Source organism: Rhinolophus ferrumequinum, chromosome 7 (genome assembly GCF_004115265.2).
Source record: "Rhinolophus ferrumequinum isolate MPI-CBG mRhiFer1 chromosome 7, mRhiFer1_v1.p, whole genome shotgun sequence".
Classification (NCBI taxonomy): domain Eukaryota; kingdom Metazoa; phylum Chordata; class Mammalia; order Chiroptera; family Rhinolophidae; genus Rhinolophus; species Rhinolophus ferrumequinum.
In genome coordinates this window covers 28,780,391-28,795,973 of record NC_046290.1, presented here as the reverse complement: position 1 = coordinate 28,795,973, position 15,583 = coordinate 28,780,391, and positions in this window count along the sequence as shown.

The following is a 15,583-nucleotide window of genomic DNA, read 5'->3' as shown; positions in this document are numbered from 1 at the left end:
TGGAATCTGATGCGCCCTGGAGAAACATACTCTTCCTCAATATTCCCCAATAAAATTAATTCAGAAAAAGACAATAACTAACATTAGATCTAGGTTATTGTTTCAGAAATCACTTTAGGAAATTATTGTAATATGTTGACTATAGTAACATCTTCCTGAAGTATTCGTTTTTCAGTATCTTTGCCCAAAAATCTCATGTGTTAGGGTTTTAACTCTTTTGGAAAACATAACTAAATTTAGCAAAATATTTGTTGAAAATTAACTAACAAAATACTGATAGTTGGCTCATAACCATAGAATCTGAATTCATACAAAAAAGACTTTCCAGTAATGTTATTTAGAATGTAAACTCCTGAATGTGCCATTAAAGTGGTTTTAGTTTTTGTCAATTTGTTTACATACTCTTCTAAAATATTATACCTGTTAAATCATTTTGTAAAAACCTGCCTGATACTGAGAGACAAAACATTTTCTTTTTCAAAATAAAGTACTTCTAGAAAATTTGATTTTTCCTTTGTTTTTTCATGTTGATCTTCTGTTGAAAATGATTAGTCTTTATTAGAGAAGGAAATTTAGTTGCTGTAAATTTTATATTTGCATAGTATAATGTTACTTTGATGTAAAAGTCAATGCCCCAAAGGCACCTACTTTTGTTTGTAGCATATGTGCCGTCTGCTGTCTTCAGATTTTCTTACACATTTGTGATTTATAATGTTAGTGATTGTGTGCCTTTTTCTCTGAGAAATGACAATGCCTTATCCAAAGCAGAGTTTTCTTACTTATTAAGGGAAACAGTTCTGTAAATTGTTCTAGAGGTTCAAGCTCTTCAATTTTTCATTTTGTTTTTAACCAACTGGTTTCAATCTATTATATTTTACAATCTATTAGGTTTTATAATCTGTTGTCTTTTGAGAGCAATTATTATGTCAGTTTGGATGGTTTAATAGTAAATATTATATAGTGAGGGGTAAATTTGATTAAGGTAGAGATTTTTAAAAGGCATATGAAATCAGGAATCTGTGAAAATAAAGCATATATCTTATTTCTGACTAAATTATAAAACTCTACTTTTTTCTTTCTCCGTACATCATGAAAACATAGGGCCTTAATTAAGAATGTCACGTTGGGGGCCGGCCCGATGGCTCAGGCATTTAGAGCTCCATGCGCCTAACTCCGAAGGCGGCCGGTTCGATTCCCACATGGGCCAGTGGGCTCTCAACCACAAGGTTGCCGGTTCCACCCCCTGCATCTAGCAACGGCAACTGGACCTGGAACTGAGCTGCACCTTCCACAATTACGATCCAAAGGACAACAACTTGACTTGGAAAAAAAGGCCTGGAAGTACACACTGTTCCCCAATAAAGTCCTGTTCCCCTTCCCCAATTAAAAAAAAAAAAAAGAATGTCACATTGGGATTTGGGCGTTGTCCTAACTTTCTTTATTAGAATGGAACTTCATTTTGACCATGACTCTTTGCTTAAACAACAACTGCAATTTTTTTTGTTTTGCAAGAAAGCAAAAGCAACTTATTGAAAAAGAAAGTACACACTTGAGAGGAAAGTGCAGGCAAACTCAGAACCAGTTGCAACAACTGCAATTCTTAAGTGTGGATTTATCTTTGTTCCTACCTCTACCATCAGAAATGTTCCTTGTCCTCTAAGTGGTCTCTCAAAAATGTGGTTGTAACCTCTAGAAATATAACAACCAACTTCCTATGCGACCATTTTGTTCCTTTTCTTTTGGGGTTGTGTCAATACATTATATCGAAAGTTGGATAGTATCTTGTTGGCATGTGTGTTTTCTCCGTCCTCTAGATGTCCTCCATTCACTTAGTGTTTCTGTCTTGACTGTTCTGCTGATCTGACCTCCCAATCTACTGTTTTCCTGAGCCATGTTTGTTATGCTGGCTACTCAGGAGGACTTCCACCACGGAACTATTTTCTACTCACCCCCAAGCCTAGTTTTCTTTAGTGGAGGGCTAAGAACCCCTGTAGCATATGGGTTAAAATTCCCATTTACCCTCACCTCCTTTCTTTTCCTTAGACCTTTCTTCTCCTAGGCAGCCCCCCACCCCAACCCAATCAGCAGATTCTTCCTGGCTCCTTTTTCTTTTGGCTGGTGGAACAATAACTTACGTCTTTTTCCATTTTTCCTTCTGAACGGAGTGAGGAATAGGGGCTACCCAACCCAATCAGCAGATTCTTCCTGGCTCCTTTTTCTTTTGGCTGGTGGAACAATAACTTACGTCTTTTTCCATTTTTCCTTCTGAACGGAGTGAGGAATAGGGGCTATTCTGGTCCTTGCTCAGCATTGACCTTTCATCCGTCATAGGTCTCAGTTTTCTTCATTTCTTCATATTACTCCAAATCCTCACCCTCACATGCTAGCTTCTAAGACTCACTTTTCCCTTTGATGATATGAGCACCTGGATCCCTTTTCATTTTTCATTTGAACCCCTTGGTTTTATCCTTAGTCGTCAGACGACCTGCCTGAAATCTGGACTTCAATATTCCCCTCTTCTGCACCATTGACTCATCGCCTCAGCACATCAGCCATCAACCAGTATAACAGGCCTCTGTACCTTATTTTTAGGTGACACTGCTCATCTCTGAGATCTCAAACTTAGTTTCCTTTTTCTAGACCAGTGGTTCTGAAACTAGCATATATCAGAGTCACCTGTAAGGCTTGTTAGGGACCTACCTGCAGAGTCCTGACTTGGTAGGTCCTGAGAATGTGTTTCCAGCAAGTTCCCAATTGATATTGCTGCTGCTGTTCAGGAATCATACTTTAAGAACGACTGCTCTAGACCCATCCTGCATCGTTAACTTCATTTCCCTCACTTCCCCTCTCTTCATTGAGCCAACTGTTCGCTTTTCCATAGCTTAAAACCAATAAGGATTTATGACTTAACCTTGGATGAAAGAGGCACCACCAAATGGGCTGCAAAAGATATAGCTCCCCCAAGATCCAGAGCCACCCCAAAGACAGCCTAAGTAAGCAAACACCTCCATTATCACAGGTGGCTATGAAACTCTGATCTCCCACAGAAGTGAGATATGATAAGCCACAGATCCACTAATCTGTGTTATCGGAAAGGCAATACTGGGATGGGAATTTTCCCAGCACAAACTAGCCAATGAAGGGAAAGATGACAGGCCTCTTTAAAGACTGAGACCCCTGATTAATGCAAACTCCCCTGAGAGCTGCTATGTTGAGATAAAGAGAATGCTGCTTGTCATTTCATGTGTCAGGCTCCTAGCCAGCTGGCTAGCCACCTGACTCAAGCCCAATAATCTGTGCCCCACAACTGGAAGAAACTTGAAAATATCCTCACTGGTTACAAACCCAAGCTCTCAGGACATGAAAACAAGATGAAAGAGAATCTCATGATTTTCCTTGTTATGACAAATGACAAAAAGGAGATGATAACCTTCTGGAAGGCTTAGGATCAATAACCAATGGATACCCCAAACCAAATTCATAAGAGTCACAATTCAAAGGACTAATTCCAACTGGAGATATACTGGATTGAAAGAAGTTCTGTTTACTGATGCATAATTTGTCAGGCAGTGTCCATTGCTTTGTGTGTTTCATGCTTTCTTCTAGATGTTATTACACATTGATGCAGGGCAGACAGAGGAATCTAATGGGGTTCCTCCCAATGGGGTTTTACCAGTGTGCCAGTGCACCCAGCAAAATGTCTATTGTGTTGTATGATCACTGATGTACTGACTGTGAAATATATATGGCGCCTATCAATGAATAACATAGCTAACAAATGTGCAGATAGGTTTCTGTTTGTTTTCCCATGGTTTCTCCTCTGGACTCAAATCATGAAGCTATAGCCCTTAAGGAATTTCTTTTCCTAATTACTAATTTCCTCCTCTCCTATGGGGCTCACCAAACACAAAATTGTACTCTCACAGGACCTCATAGAAATCTATTATTTTGCCTTGAGGCAGGATATCTTATAAACCATTCCACATTGATGCATATTCTTACACAGGATCTTCTGAGGAAAGCTGTTTGACACTTCTTTGCACAAACTGTTATTGTATTTTTAAGTGTGTGTTTTCTCCGTCCTCTAGATGAATTTTTAATGTCTGTTTCATATGATAAAAAACATGCTGAATTTAATTTTAATAAAATCTGTAGATGTGGTAAGAGGTTGATTTTGATCTAGTCTTGTTATGAATTTATAAGATACTATTTTGTGTTGGGGTACTTTCTACCTCTTAGTTACATCAAGAAATTCTTATTTCTAATTATTGCAGATTGTAATTGCTATGTTATAGAAATAAACTTTTATTTAAATCCAAAAATATTGAATCTAATTTAAATGTAATATAAAATAGCAATGAGTCTTTCTGATTCTGTTTGGCAAATTTTAGAAAGATTGATAACACTCAGGGTTGGCAGGAAGTGTAAGCGAATGGGTGTTGTTGGTATGAAACAATAAATTCACTTTTTTATCAGAGGGAATTTGGTAATATGTTTTTAAAGTATGAGTCATTTTACCCAGAAATATCAAATTCCAATTCTAGGAATTTATTTTAAAGAACTAAGCAAGGTAGTACACAAAGGAAAAATATTTCTGTTAGTTGCTTAAATGGAAAAAAGAAAACACCTAGAAACCACCTAAAAGGCTGTAGAGAATTCATATCCTAATTATTGTACAAACAATGGAATACTAATAGATGAAGTAGACCCATGTAATGATATGCAAAAATATCCATATGAAACATTTAAAAAATAAAGACCAGTGATAGAACAGTATGATTCCATTTTTGTAAAACAAGCACGTACCATGTTTCCCTGAATATAAAACCTAGTTGGACCATCAGCTCTAATGCGTCTTTTGGAGCAAAAATTAATATAAGACCTGGTATTATTTTATTATAATATGAGACTGGATCTTTAATATAATATAATATAATATAATATAATATAATATAATATAATATAATATAATACTGGGTCTTATATTAATTTTTGCTCCAAAAGACGCATTAGAGCTGATGGTCCGGCTAGGTCTTATTTTCGGGGAAACATGGTATACATGTAGAAAACAATTTGAAATTTAGTTACCAAGCAGTTAACTAACAATGGCCATCTTGGAAGTAAGGGGGTAATAAAGAACTTTTGCTTTTACTCGGTACTTACTTATTACATATTTTTTTTACAATAGGCATGTAGACTTTTATATTAAATAAAGGTATTTCCATTTTTCTATCATAAGTGCAGTTCTCAGGCTGTGGGGCAGGTCTGGTCGAACACCAGCATCCAACACTCGCTGTTCCTCCGAGGCTCACACAATAGACTGGTAATAATTGTCCCGGTGGGTCAGCAAGCTGTTGACATGCTCCACTGTTTTCACATTGGATTCACCACCTCAATTAGAACCATGTAGCTTTGACTATTACTTAATCTATTACTTCATCAGATTCTAGCACTATTTCCCACAGTTACTTTGCACTTCGCATAAATCCAAGGCATTGCCACATGTGTCCCCATGGCATTTCTTTACTTCCCAGGAATAATGATAATAATTAAAGGGTTTCTGAAGCATTTTACCCTTTTGACTGACCTTGCAAGGAGTTATTGGGCTTATATACCCGGGAGTACTAAATAATGTTGCTTCAAGGTCTGGGCAGCTGTCCAATCCCATCAGCCCCGTAACTGCCTGAACAGGAGGGAAATGTCAGAGTGGCGCTCTAACACACATTCTAATTTTCCTCAGACTTCTGAGGAAGATGAAAGCACCCACCTGAATTCACACACGCTTACTCATTAATATTGATTTGACTTGAGTACTGCCCAGGTTCCCAGGTCAGTGATATTGACACCATGCACATAAAGTAGAAAGCAGGGAGAAAATTTTCCTGAAATATCTGTGTGATGCTAAATAAAGAATAAAATGTGGGATAGAGGTTACATAACAGACCGCAGGCAGTGTAACATATCCAAATGACAGCGGTCATACCTCGCTACCTTCAGCTATTTCACACAATCACAGGGAGTGGCTGGAACTTTTAAAAGTATTCATAAGAGACCCCGCTATAAGGACCACATTGTAAGCGGTGAGGAGTGCTATTCTTGGAAAGCTGTGTATAAATACCACACTTCCCTCTTCCTGGACCTTCACGGCTGTTTGCCCAGAGTCTGTAACAATAGTCTCTCAGTGTTAGGCCTAGTTCCCTGGCCAGCAGAGACTCTGATGCTTCTCTAGATTCTAAATGGAGTGGCACAGTGGTTCTTTTGGTCAATCCAGGCTCACAAAGAGAGGCATGGGCCCTAGGCCAATCCTTCTGGAAAGGGCTTTGCCATTCCTAGTGTGTGAAACCCAGAGCAAAACATTCTGTAAGCCTCGTGCTCCCATCTTGACATATCAATCCAAGTGAGATGGAATTAAAATAAATGTCAGGGGATCTTTGAAAGGATAAAAATACTATAAAAGAGTGAGAAGAAAGTATGGAAGACAGATGGGAAGCTGTTTGGCCTGCATAGGGCTTATGGGGTGTGTGTGTGTGTGTGTGTGTGTGTGTGTGTGTGTGTGTGTGTGTATCCTATATTACTCTTCTGCTGCTATACCAAATTACCATAAACTCAATGGTTTAAAACAAGACAAATGTATTATGTTACAGTTCTGTATGTCAGAAATCCAACACAGGTCTCACCGGGTTACAATTAGGATCAGCAGGGATGAGTTCTATCTGGAGGCTCAAGGGGAGAATCTGTCCCCTTGCCTCTTTCAGCATCTAGATGCCACCTGCATTCCTTGGCTCGTGGCACTCTTATCCCATCTGCAAAGCCAGCAATGGTCAGGGCAGTTTCCTTTCCACATTGCGTCTCTCTGATCCCCATTTCATGGTCACATCTACATCTCTGACCACAGCTGGGGAACATGTGATATTTTGGGCCCACTTGGACAATCCAGGATAAGCTCTTCATCTCAAGGTACTTAATCACATTTGCAAAGCCTCTTTTGCCACATAAGGTAATACATTCACAGGTTCCAGGGATTAAATGTGGAGATCACGGGGTGGGGGGCATTATTCTGCTTACCCTTAAATATTTTTAATTTTTGTTCTGTTGGTGGTGACTTTGATCGTTTAATATGAGCTGACAAGCGACCCCCCCCCCCTCGACATACCAGAGACCACTCTTTTGAATCCTGTGCCCTGGACCAGAATCTAACCCTGGTGTCTTTGGACAAGTCACTCATCCTTTTGGAGTTAATGAGGAATAGGCCAGATGCTTTCCAAGGCTTCCCTCTCCCTCTAACTTTCTATAATTCTTAGCTCCTTGTCCTAGTGATGGTGGGCTCCTCAAATTCTGGGGAAATGACCTCCAACTTGCCGCGCCAGAGTTAAGTTTGATCTTGGGATAATAATGTCCTTCTTTTTCCCCATGCTATTAATACGTATGGTTGTATTTCTTCTCTATTTTCTCCATGTGGAACTACTGAATTTTTATACAAACCCTTTCTCTATTCTCCATTTAAAAAAGTAAAGATTGAAATTCATAAAATCCTTGGCCAGTTAAACATTCATTGAATACAATACCTGCCTTCACATAACATTGGTTCGATCAGCCACTGAACACATGTTTAACATGTTCTTACTATGTAGCATGCCTTGTATTAAAAACTAATGGTCTAATAATGGTAAAAGAAGACATAGTCCCTTAAAAGAACTCCTAGGCTAGTTGTGGAGACATACAGGAGACAGAATATTTCGTGGTAAGTGCCGCAGTAAGAGCAAACACAGGGACTCTGAAGTCTCTCTAGGGAAGAAAGGGGAGGTCCCTGAAAACTAAGAGAAAAGCAGGAGGGCTCCAGTGAAGGTGAGAGTGAGGTGATGGGAGGCGGGTGGGAAGATCCCTGAAGGCAGAGAGAACGGCAGTAACAAATGATGGCTCCTAGGTGGTATGTAGGTAATTCAGCATTGCTGGAGCAGAGTGAGGTGGGAGAGTGTGAGGGTTGAAGGCAGCAAGCTGATGTGACAGGGGCCTGTGAAGGAGTTGGGAATTTATCCTGTGGAAGCACTGAAAGGTTTAAGCCTGAGGCTGGAATGATCAGGTTTGTCTTTCTTCCTGGAGGCTACAACTGGGAGCTGAATCTTAGAGCTGCTGCATTTTATTTTTTAAAAGATTTTATTGGGGAAGGGAAACAGGACTTTATTGGGGAACAGTGTGTACTTCCAGGACTTTTTCCAAGTCAAGTTGTTGTCCTTTCATTTTTAGTTGTGGAGGGCGCAGCTCAGCTCCAGGTCCAGTTGCCGTTGCTAGTTGCAGGGGGTGCAGCCCACCATCCCTTGCAGGAGTTGAACCGGCAACCTTGTGGTTGAGAGGACGCACTCCAACCAACTGAGCCATCGGGAGCTCAGTGGCAGCTCAGCTCAAGGTGCCGTGTTCAATCTTAGTTGCAGGGGGAGTCGAGGAGTCGAACCGGCAACCCTGTGGTTGGAGCACGGAGCTCCAACTGCCTGAGCCACCGGGCCAGCCCCAGAGCTGCTGCATTTTAATTGATGTCACCTAGCCATGTGGCCTTCCCGTCAAGAACTTTGTAGGTTAGAGGCATAGCAGCAATAAGTAGCCTATCTATTCAGAACCAGTTACTTCTGAATTTGGGCTACTTACAGCCTAAGAATAAAGCACTAGATATAATGTCTAAGCAACATCACACTATTAGGCACGGCCAGAGGAATGAGTCGTGGGAGACCAAAATTGGTCTATTAGGATTTATTTGGCATGTTTGAGCTGTAGGAGGTCAGGCTAGAAAAGACCATAACCTCCCAGAGCAAAGAGGGGTATGGAGTGTTATAGGAGGGATAGAGGAGGCTCTTCCAGGCCTGATCACAGGCCCCTAGGAGACAAAGCAAGACAGAATCAAGACAAGATGGCTTTTAAGATAAGATTACAAGCCTAAATATGGCTTAACAAAGGCCCCCTCTGGGTTTGGTAACTATTCTTAGGAAAAGGGGCGGTGATCAGTCTTCTGTAACTGCTTCCTGCTGAGCAGAGGTGTGATCAGAGTCCCTAATTAGAGTTTTGGGTGAGGGGGCTGGACTGGTGGTCTTGTAAGAGCACGGTGAGATAAAGTTAATAAACAGAAGAGCAAGAAGGGGCCAAAAAGTAAGAGGAGCAACAAGGTGATCAGGGGGCCTCTGAGTGGGAGCAACCAAAGGGGGGTCTCCGGTGTCAGGAGGATATAGGATTCAGGGGAGACACCGAGGTTGGAAGAGAGGTTTTGGAGCCTCCGTTGTAAGGGAGTTAGTCGAAAGCAAAGGGGTAGCTTACGTTCTCAAACGAACCCTCAAGGTAAAGGAGGGGGGCCTCTTGTCCTGGAGGGAGGAGTTCAGAGCTTGGCAGTTAAAAAGCGAGAGGCGTTAATTAAAAATATTGTCTTCCCAGTCCCCGTGTCCAGGGGAGGGGAGATAACAGAGAAGGGTGGGGTAAAGGATAGGGGGCAAAAGGAGTTAAAGTCTGGACCCTCTTAATCACCCAGAGAACAAGGGAAACCGGCAGGGCGTCCTGCTGTGGGTGTCCTCAGGTCCGGGGGAGGGGAAGGGTGCACACCCGGGCAGGCGTCCCTGCTGAGGGCCCACCCAGGTGCCTGGCCCCGGGACACGGTCAGGCCTAGCGCTAGGTCTTGTATCCAATGGCAAATCTGACCGAGTCCGGAGGGTGAAAGAGGGAAGACTTACTTAAGTAAGGGTTGCAAAAGGGGCTGAGGAAAGTTGGAAGGCGGGGGGCGACAGTGCGGAGGCAGGAACGGGCAATAGGGAGGAGGGACGTGGGTAGGGGCAGTTTTCCGGCCGAGGTAAGCCAGGGGCCCTCCCAGATGGCTCCCTGATTGGTAACAGGCTCTGGAGAGCCGAGGAGCGCGGCCCACGGCCTCCCTGTCGGCCTTGTTGTTACTAATGGCAACAAGGCCAGAGGCCCTTTGGTGGCCCCTGTAGTGTATAACGGAGGCAAGGGGAAGGAGCTGGGTGGAGAATGTTAAAAGGATGTCCCTCTAGGGAACATAAAAGAGATGGGGTAGCCAGGGGGTGAGAAAGTATTCCATCGACCCCCACAATCAAGAGGAGAGAGGGAGAGAGCTTGCCCTAAAATTCCGGGCGTGCCAAGTAAGTGGCCCCCATGTTTTGAAGGAAAGAAATGGCCTTACCAGCAACTAGGAGAGTTACCTGCGGTTCTCTCATGCGTATGGTGAAGGTGGAGGCTTGTGATGAGACCGGGCCCCTTCATTCTTCACCATCACCCCTACCCAAAGCAAACCAAGTCCTTCTCCCCTTGATCATTGCCTTTTGGGATCAAGTCTGGCCTCTTTGCATGGAGCGTTGGGCTACCTGCTGTGGCTGGAACTGAGCACGTTGTGCACACACTGTTCCCACTGGCTGGAAGGCTTTTTCTTCCCCACATATGTGTCTGGGTGTCTCTTACTCTCCCTTCAAGACTCACCTCAAGTGTGTCTTGTCTATAAATCATTTTAAACCTGTCAACCCAGCCCCCAGTGTAGAGCTAGGGCTCCTCTTCAGGGCAGTCTTTTGCGTCCTTCTGTTTTGTGGTTATTACAGTGTGATGTGGTGACAAGGGCTAACTGCTTTGCTGTCCTCTCCTTATTCGGCCACTTCAGCCCCCACCCCAACACAAAGGCCAGGGGACAAGCCTTGAAATTAGAACACACTTGGGCATTTACCATTTATCATTAATTAATGCAGAATTCTAGGTCGAGGCAAATGTTATCTTAGTATAGTAGCCCCAGAATATTAGTTAACAAGAAACCAGTGCAAAGATATGTTAACAAAAGGAATAGGACTTTCTCATCTCACCAGGGGTTCAAATGGACACTAATCTTGGGATGCCGAAGCAACCATAGGCCTTCACAATTTCTTCCCTACCCTAACCTCTTGTTGAGAGCAATAACTGGGCAGAGGAGGACAAAACAGGGAGGTAAAATTTGCAAGTTGCCAGAAGGCAGTGGTGAGGATTGAGACTTGATTATTTCCTAGGGAGGTGCCAGAGACTGGGTGAAGGAACCCTGAAAACTGGGGAGTGCTAAGGGGAGAAGGCTTTGGGAAGGGAGGCAGACGGGCAGAGAGATTGGCAATAATGCCCACCTGAGGGTGTCCTCTAAAGCCCCGGGAGAAGACCTTCCAGGAGGCCCAGGTGATAAGGCCTTGCCCCAGAGAAACAATGGCTGGGTATATGTTCACTTCGGAGAAAAACATAAGGAAGTATCAGGAAAATTGATACATGAATTACTCTAGAAGTTCCCAAATTTTCTTAGCTTATAGTTGGTGTTCTTAATGTCTCAGTAATTTTTTCATTGTAGCACTAGGCCAGAAGAAATACCAAATAGTTCCTGTTATTTAGTTAGATCCAAATGACTCAATCGTGGTAGTTGTATGGTATCCAACAGATGTCCTGTGTTTCCCTCAATAATTTAGAATATCCCACCGCATCCTAAGAGTTTGTTTCAGCACCCTCAGGTGGCTCGGCACACAGTCTGGGAACTGCATTATTAATTTTAATGCAATGGCAGCCTTCTTTATGAGGACTTGGGTGTTAGGTCGTGTGGGGACAGAGTCCCAGAGAGCAGTTTCCAAGCTCTTGGCCTCACGTGGAAAGGTGCTGGCTCGGTTATTAGATGGCCATCAGCTGTAACCAGTTAGCCATTAGCCACTAATGTAACAGCTGTAGCTATGGTAGGGGGGTTGTTTGGTTGGTTGGTTGGTGTTGGTGGTGGTGGGTTGATTGGCAGAGAAGTGGACAGCGGATTGCAGATCATATGGCTCCTGCTTCTTGTGTCTCCAACCCAGCCGCCAGCGAGAATATCGTGGTATGAACCCCTTATCCATGGCTCCGTGGGTTTTCCTTTTGGCCTCACCATGTCCTGCGTTCTTGTGCGGGGAGCGGGAGCTGAGACCCCGTGTGACAGGCAGCATCAATCCCAGACAAGACAAAGACCCAGATGAGGACCTATAAAGGCGGTTGTCTTCCTTTTCTCCACTTCAGAGAGTAACCAAAGAACAGAAAACAGTGGACCCTACTACAGGAATTATTCTCACATTGAAATTGTTGGTCTCTTTCTCTCTCCACCAGCATGTGTTCCCTGAGGGCAGACACAAGGTCTCTACCTCTTACTCTTTCAATAGAGCTGTGCTCAATGCAAGGTGTGAGACTCAATACATTTTTAATGAATGAAGGAATGATTATATCTATTTCACCCTTCCTTGTTTTCTTAGAAGATAGGAGCTGACATGTAATGTACTAGATAGTCCTAACTCAGGTTTCTTCCCACAAGTGTCAGCCAAAAGAAAGAAAACATAATTGCCCAGGTTTAAAGCCAGCAGCAGACACCAATGAGAGCTAATAATTCATTTGTTCTTCATCCTACAGGAAATGTAAGAGGAAAGACAGATGGACATTACTTTGATGTTTTATTTAAGACCGCGGGGCCTTTTTCTTGAGGCTTTTAAAGAAAATAATAAGTAAATGATTGGGATGGTTTGGATACAGGCTAATGCTGCAACAGAGGAGTAAATTGGTTAAGCTTTTTGAGGCAGATTGACAGCAATATTTCAGGTTCTCATGCTCTTCCAGAAACTTGCACTCTCCGTTGAGAAGTGAAGTCTGTTTCCCCTCCCTTTCAACCTGGGTAGGACTTTGTGACAATCCTTAATGATCAAATGCAGTAGAACTGAATCTGCATAAATTTCCAAGACAGGTCATAAAAGGCAATATAGCTTCTATCTATTTCTCACTCTGTCACCCATGAGATACTCGCCAGCCCCATGTTGTGAGGAAGACAAATTAGTCACCGGGGAGGCTCATGTAAAGAGTGACTGAGGCCCCCGCTGACAGCCAGCGTCAACTGCCAGACATGGGAGGGAGCCTCTCCACCTGATTCCTCTCCCAGCCTTCAAACCATTCCAGGTGATGTTGAATGCAGCAGACATGAGTCATCCCCTGCCTAACGTGCAGATACATGAACGAAATAAATGCTGTGATTGTTTAAGCCACAAGTGTTGGCATATTTGTTATACAGCTTCAGTCACTGGAACACTTTAAAAAAATGCTTTTACCACCATATCTGAAAAATGTATGTGTAGTATAATAAGGAACACAGAACTCTGAACATAGACTGCCTGGATTCTAATGCTGTCTCCAACATTTACAGGTTCCACAACATTGAACAAATTCCTTAAACTCATGCCTCTATTTCCTTACTGTAAAATGGAGGTAATAAGAATTCCTACTTCATAAAATTGTTCTGACCAATAAGTGACTTAATATATGCAAAATGTTTGGAACAGTGCTTACTACAAAATAAGCTCTCTCTAAGTATTGAATGTTACTGTGGTGGTGATGTGGTTTTGTAGTTGGTAATATTGGTGTGGTAAGCAGAATTCTAAGGAGGCCCAGGTGACTCCTGCTTCTTGGTATCTGCACCATTGTGTAGACCCCTGGCCTTGAGTGCAGGTGGAACCCATGATTTGCTAATACCAATAGACTATCCAAAGGTGAAGGAATTTTTCAGATGAAATTAAAGTCCCTAAAGTTGACATTAAGTGAATCAAAAGGGAGATTTTCCAGATGGACCTGTCCTGATCAGGTGAGCCCTTTAAAAGAGCATCAAGAGATCAGAGATTCTCTCTTCTGCTGGTCTCGAGAAAGCAAGCCTCCATGAGGTCAACAACTGTGAAGAAATGAATGCCACCTACCACAGGAGCTCGCAAAGGACTTGAAGCCTCAGATGAAACAGCAGCCCCTGCTGACCCTTTACAGCCTGGTGAGATCCTGGGCAGAGGACCCAAGTAAGTCACACTGAACTCCTGACCCGTAGAAACACTGAGCTAATAAGTAGGTGCTTTTTTTTTTAACCAACTTTTTTAAAAAAACTTTTATTTAAGTGTGTTTTTTCCAGGACCCATGAACTCCAAGTCAAGTAGTTGTTTCAATCTGCCATGTTTCCCCCAAAATAAGACCAGGTCTTATATTAATTCTTGCTCCAAAAGACACATTAGGGCTTATGTTCAGGGGATGTCATCCTGAAAAATCATGCTAGGGCTTATTTTCTGGTTAGGTCTTATTTTCGGGGAAACATGGTAGTTGTGGAGGGTGCAGCTCACAGTGGCCCACGTGGAGATCGAACCAGTAACCTTATTGTTAAGAGCACCGCGCTCTAACCAACTGAGCTAACTGGCCACCCCCAGTAGGTGTTTTAAGTCATTAAGTTTGTGTTCATTTATAATCCAACGATAGAAAATGAGATAACTAGTAAAAATTCAAACTATAAAAATGTATATACATTGAAAAGGAGATTTTTCTACCATTCTAGGCCTTCACCCTCCTCAGCGGCAACCACAATAATGGAATGCTTCATCATTCCAGAAATCTATGCATATATAAGCATTTATATGCATGTGTGTGTGTGCTTATCTGTATACATACATTATATATATGGATATATGGATACATATCTTTGAACAAGGGGCAAGGGCAGTGAGTATGTGTGTGATATTTCACACATCTGTATTGTTTAGAAACAAGACACAATATCCTCCAGCTCAGATGGTTTTTAGAGGAGCCTGGCTAAGTCCCTTTCAGTACCGCGGTTTCATGATTTACGCTCTGTAATGACATGTGTGACGGGGTTGGGCACCAGGTGTGCCAGAGTAAACAGAGAGGAAAGAACTATAAGCAGTACTATATATTTTTCCACTGCTTTGCACCTTGTTTTGTCTTTTCACTTAGGGACCAGAGATCTTTTCTCACAACACATTATTATTATCATTTTTTTACTGTTGAATTATAGTCCACTGTGTGGGGGTGCCATAGATTATTTTTCTGATATCCTATACATAGAGCTACAGGTTGTTTTTAATAATTTGCTCTTAAAAACAATGCTACAATGTGATTCTTATACGTGGCATCTTTGCATACATGTGTCTGAATCTGTACTATAAATTCCAGTAGTGAAACTTTTAAGTCACAGGATATCTTCATTTTAAATTACTAGGTATTGCCACATTAACCAGCTAAGAATTAGCACCAATTTACATTCCTACTAACCACATATGAGTAAATACTTGCTAACACCAGGTAACATGAGACACTTTGATCTTTGACCGTCTGGTAGGTGAGAATATATCTCACTCTGTTTTTCTTTTATTTGTGTTTAAGTAATTTAGAATAATATCAATCATTTTTAAAATGTTCATAAACCTTTAGTTCTGTTCATATCCATAGCTCATTTTTCTTTTGAGTTATTGGACTCTTCCTGACTGATATACAAGATCTCTTTATATAGCAACCTTCTGTCTATTGTCTTACAAATGCCCTCCCACCCCCAACCACACATATACCTTTTTGCGATTTGTCTTTTATTGGGTTTTATTTTTCCATGATAGAGTTTCACTTTATTGTATGGTCAAATTTTTCTTTCTTTTCTTTGTGGCTTCTGAATCTTGTTTTATCCTTAGAAAATCCTTCCTTGCTCCAAAATGAAAAAAAAAAATCTTCCATATTTCCTTTGGATAATTTTGTATTTTAAATGTTTATATGAAATATTTAA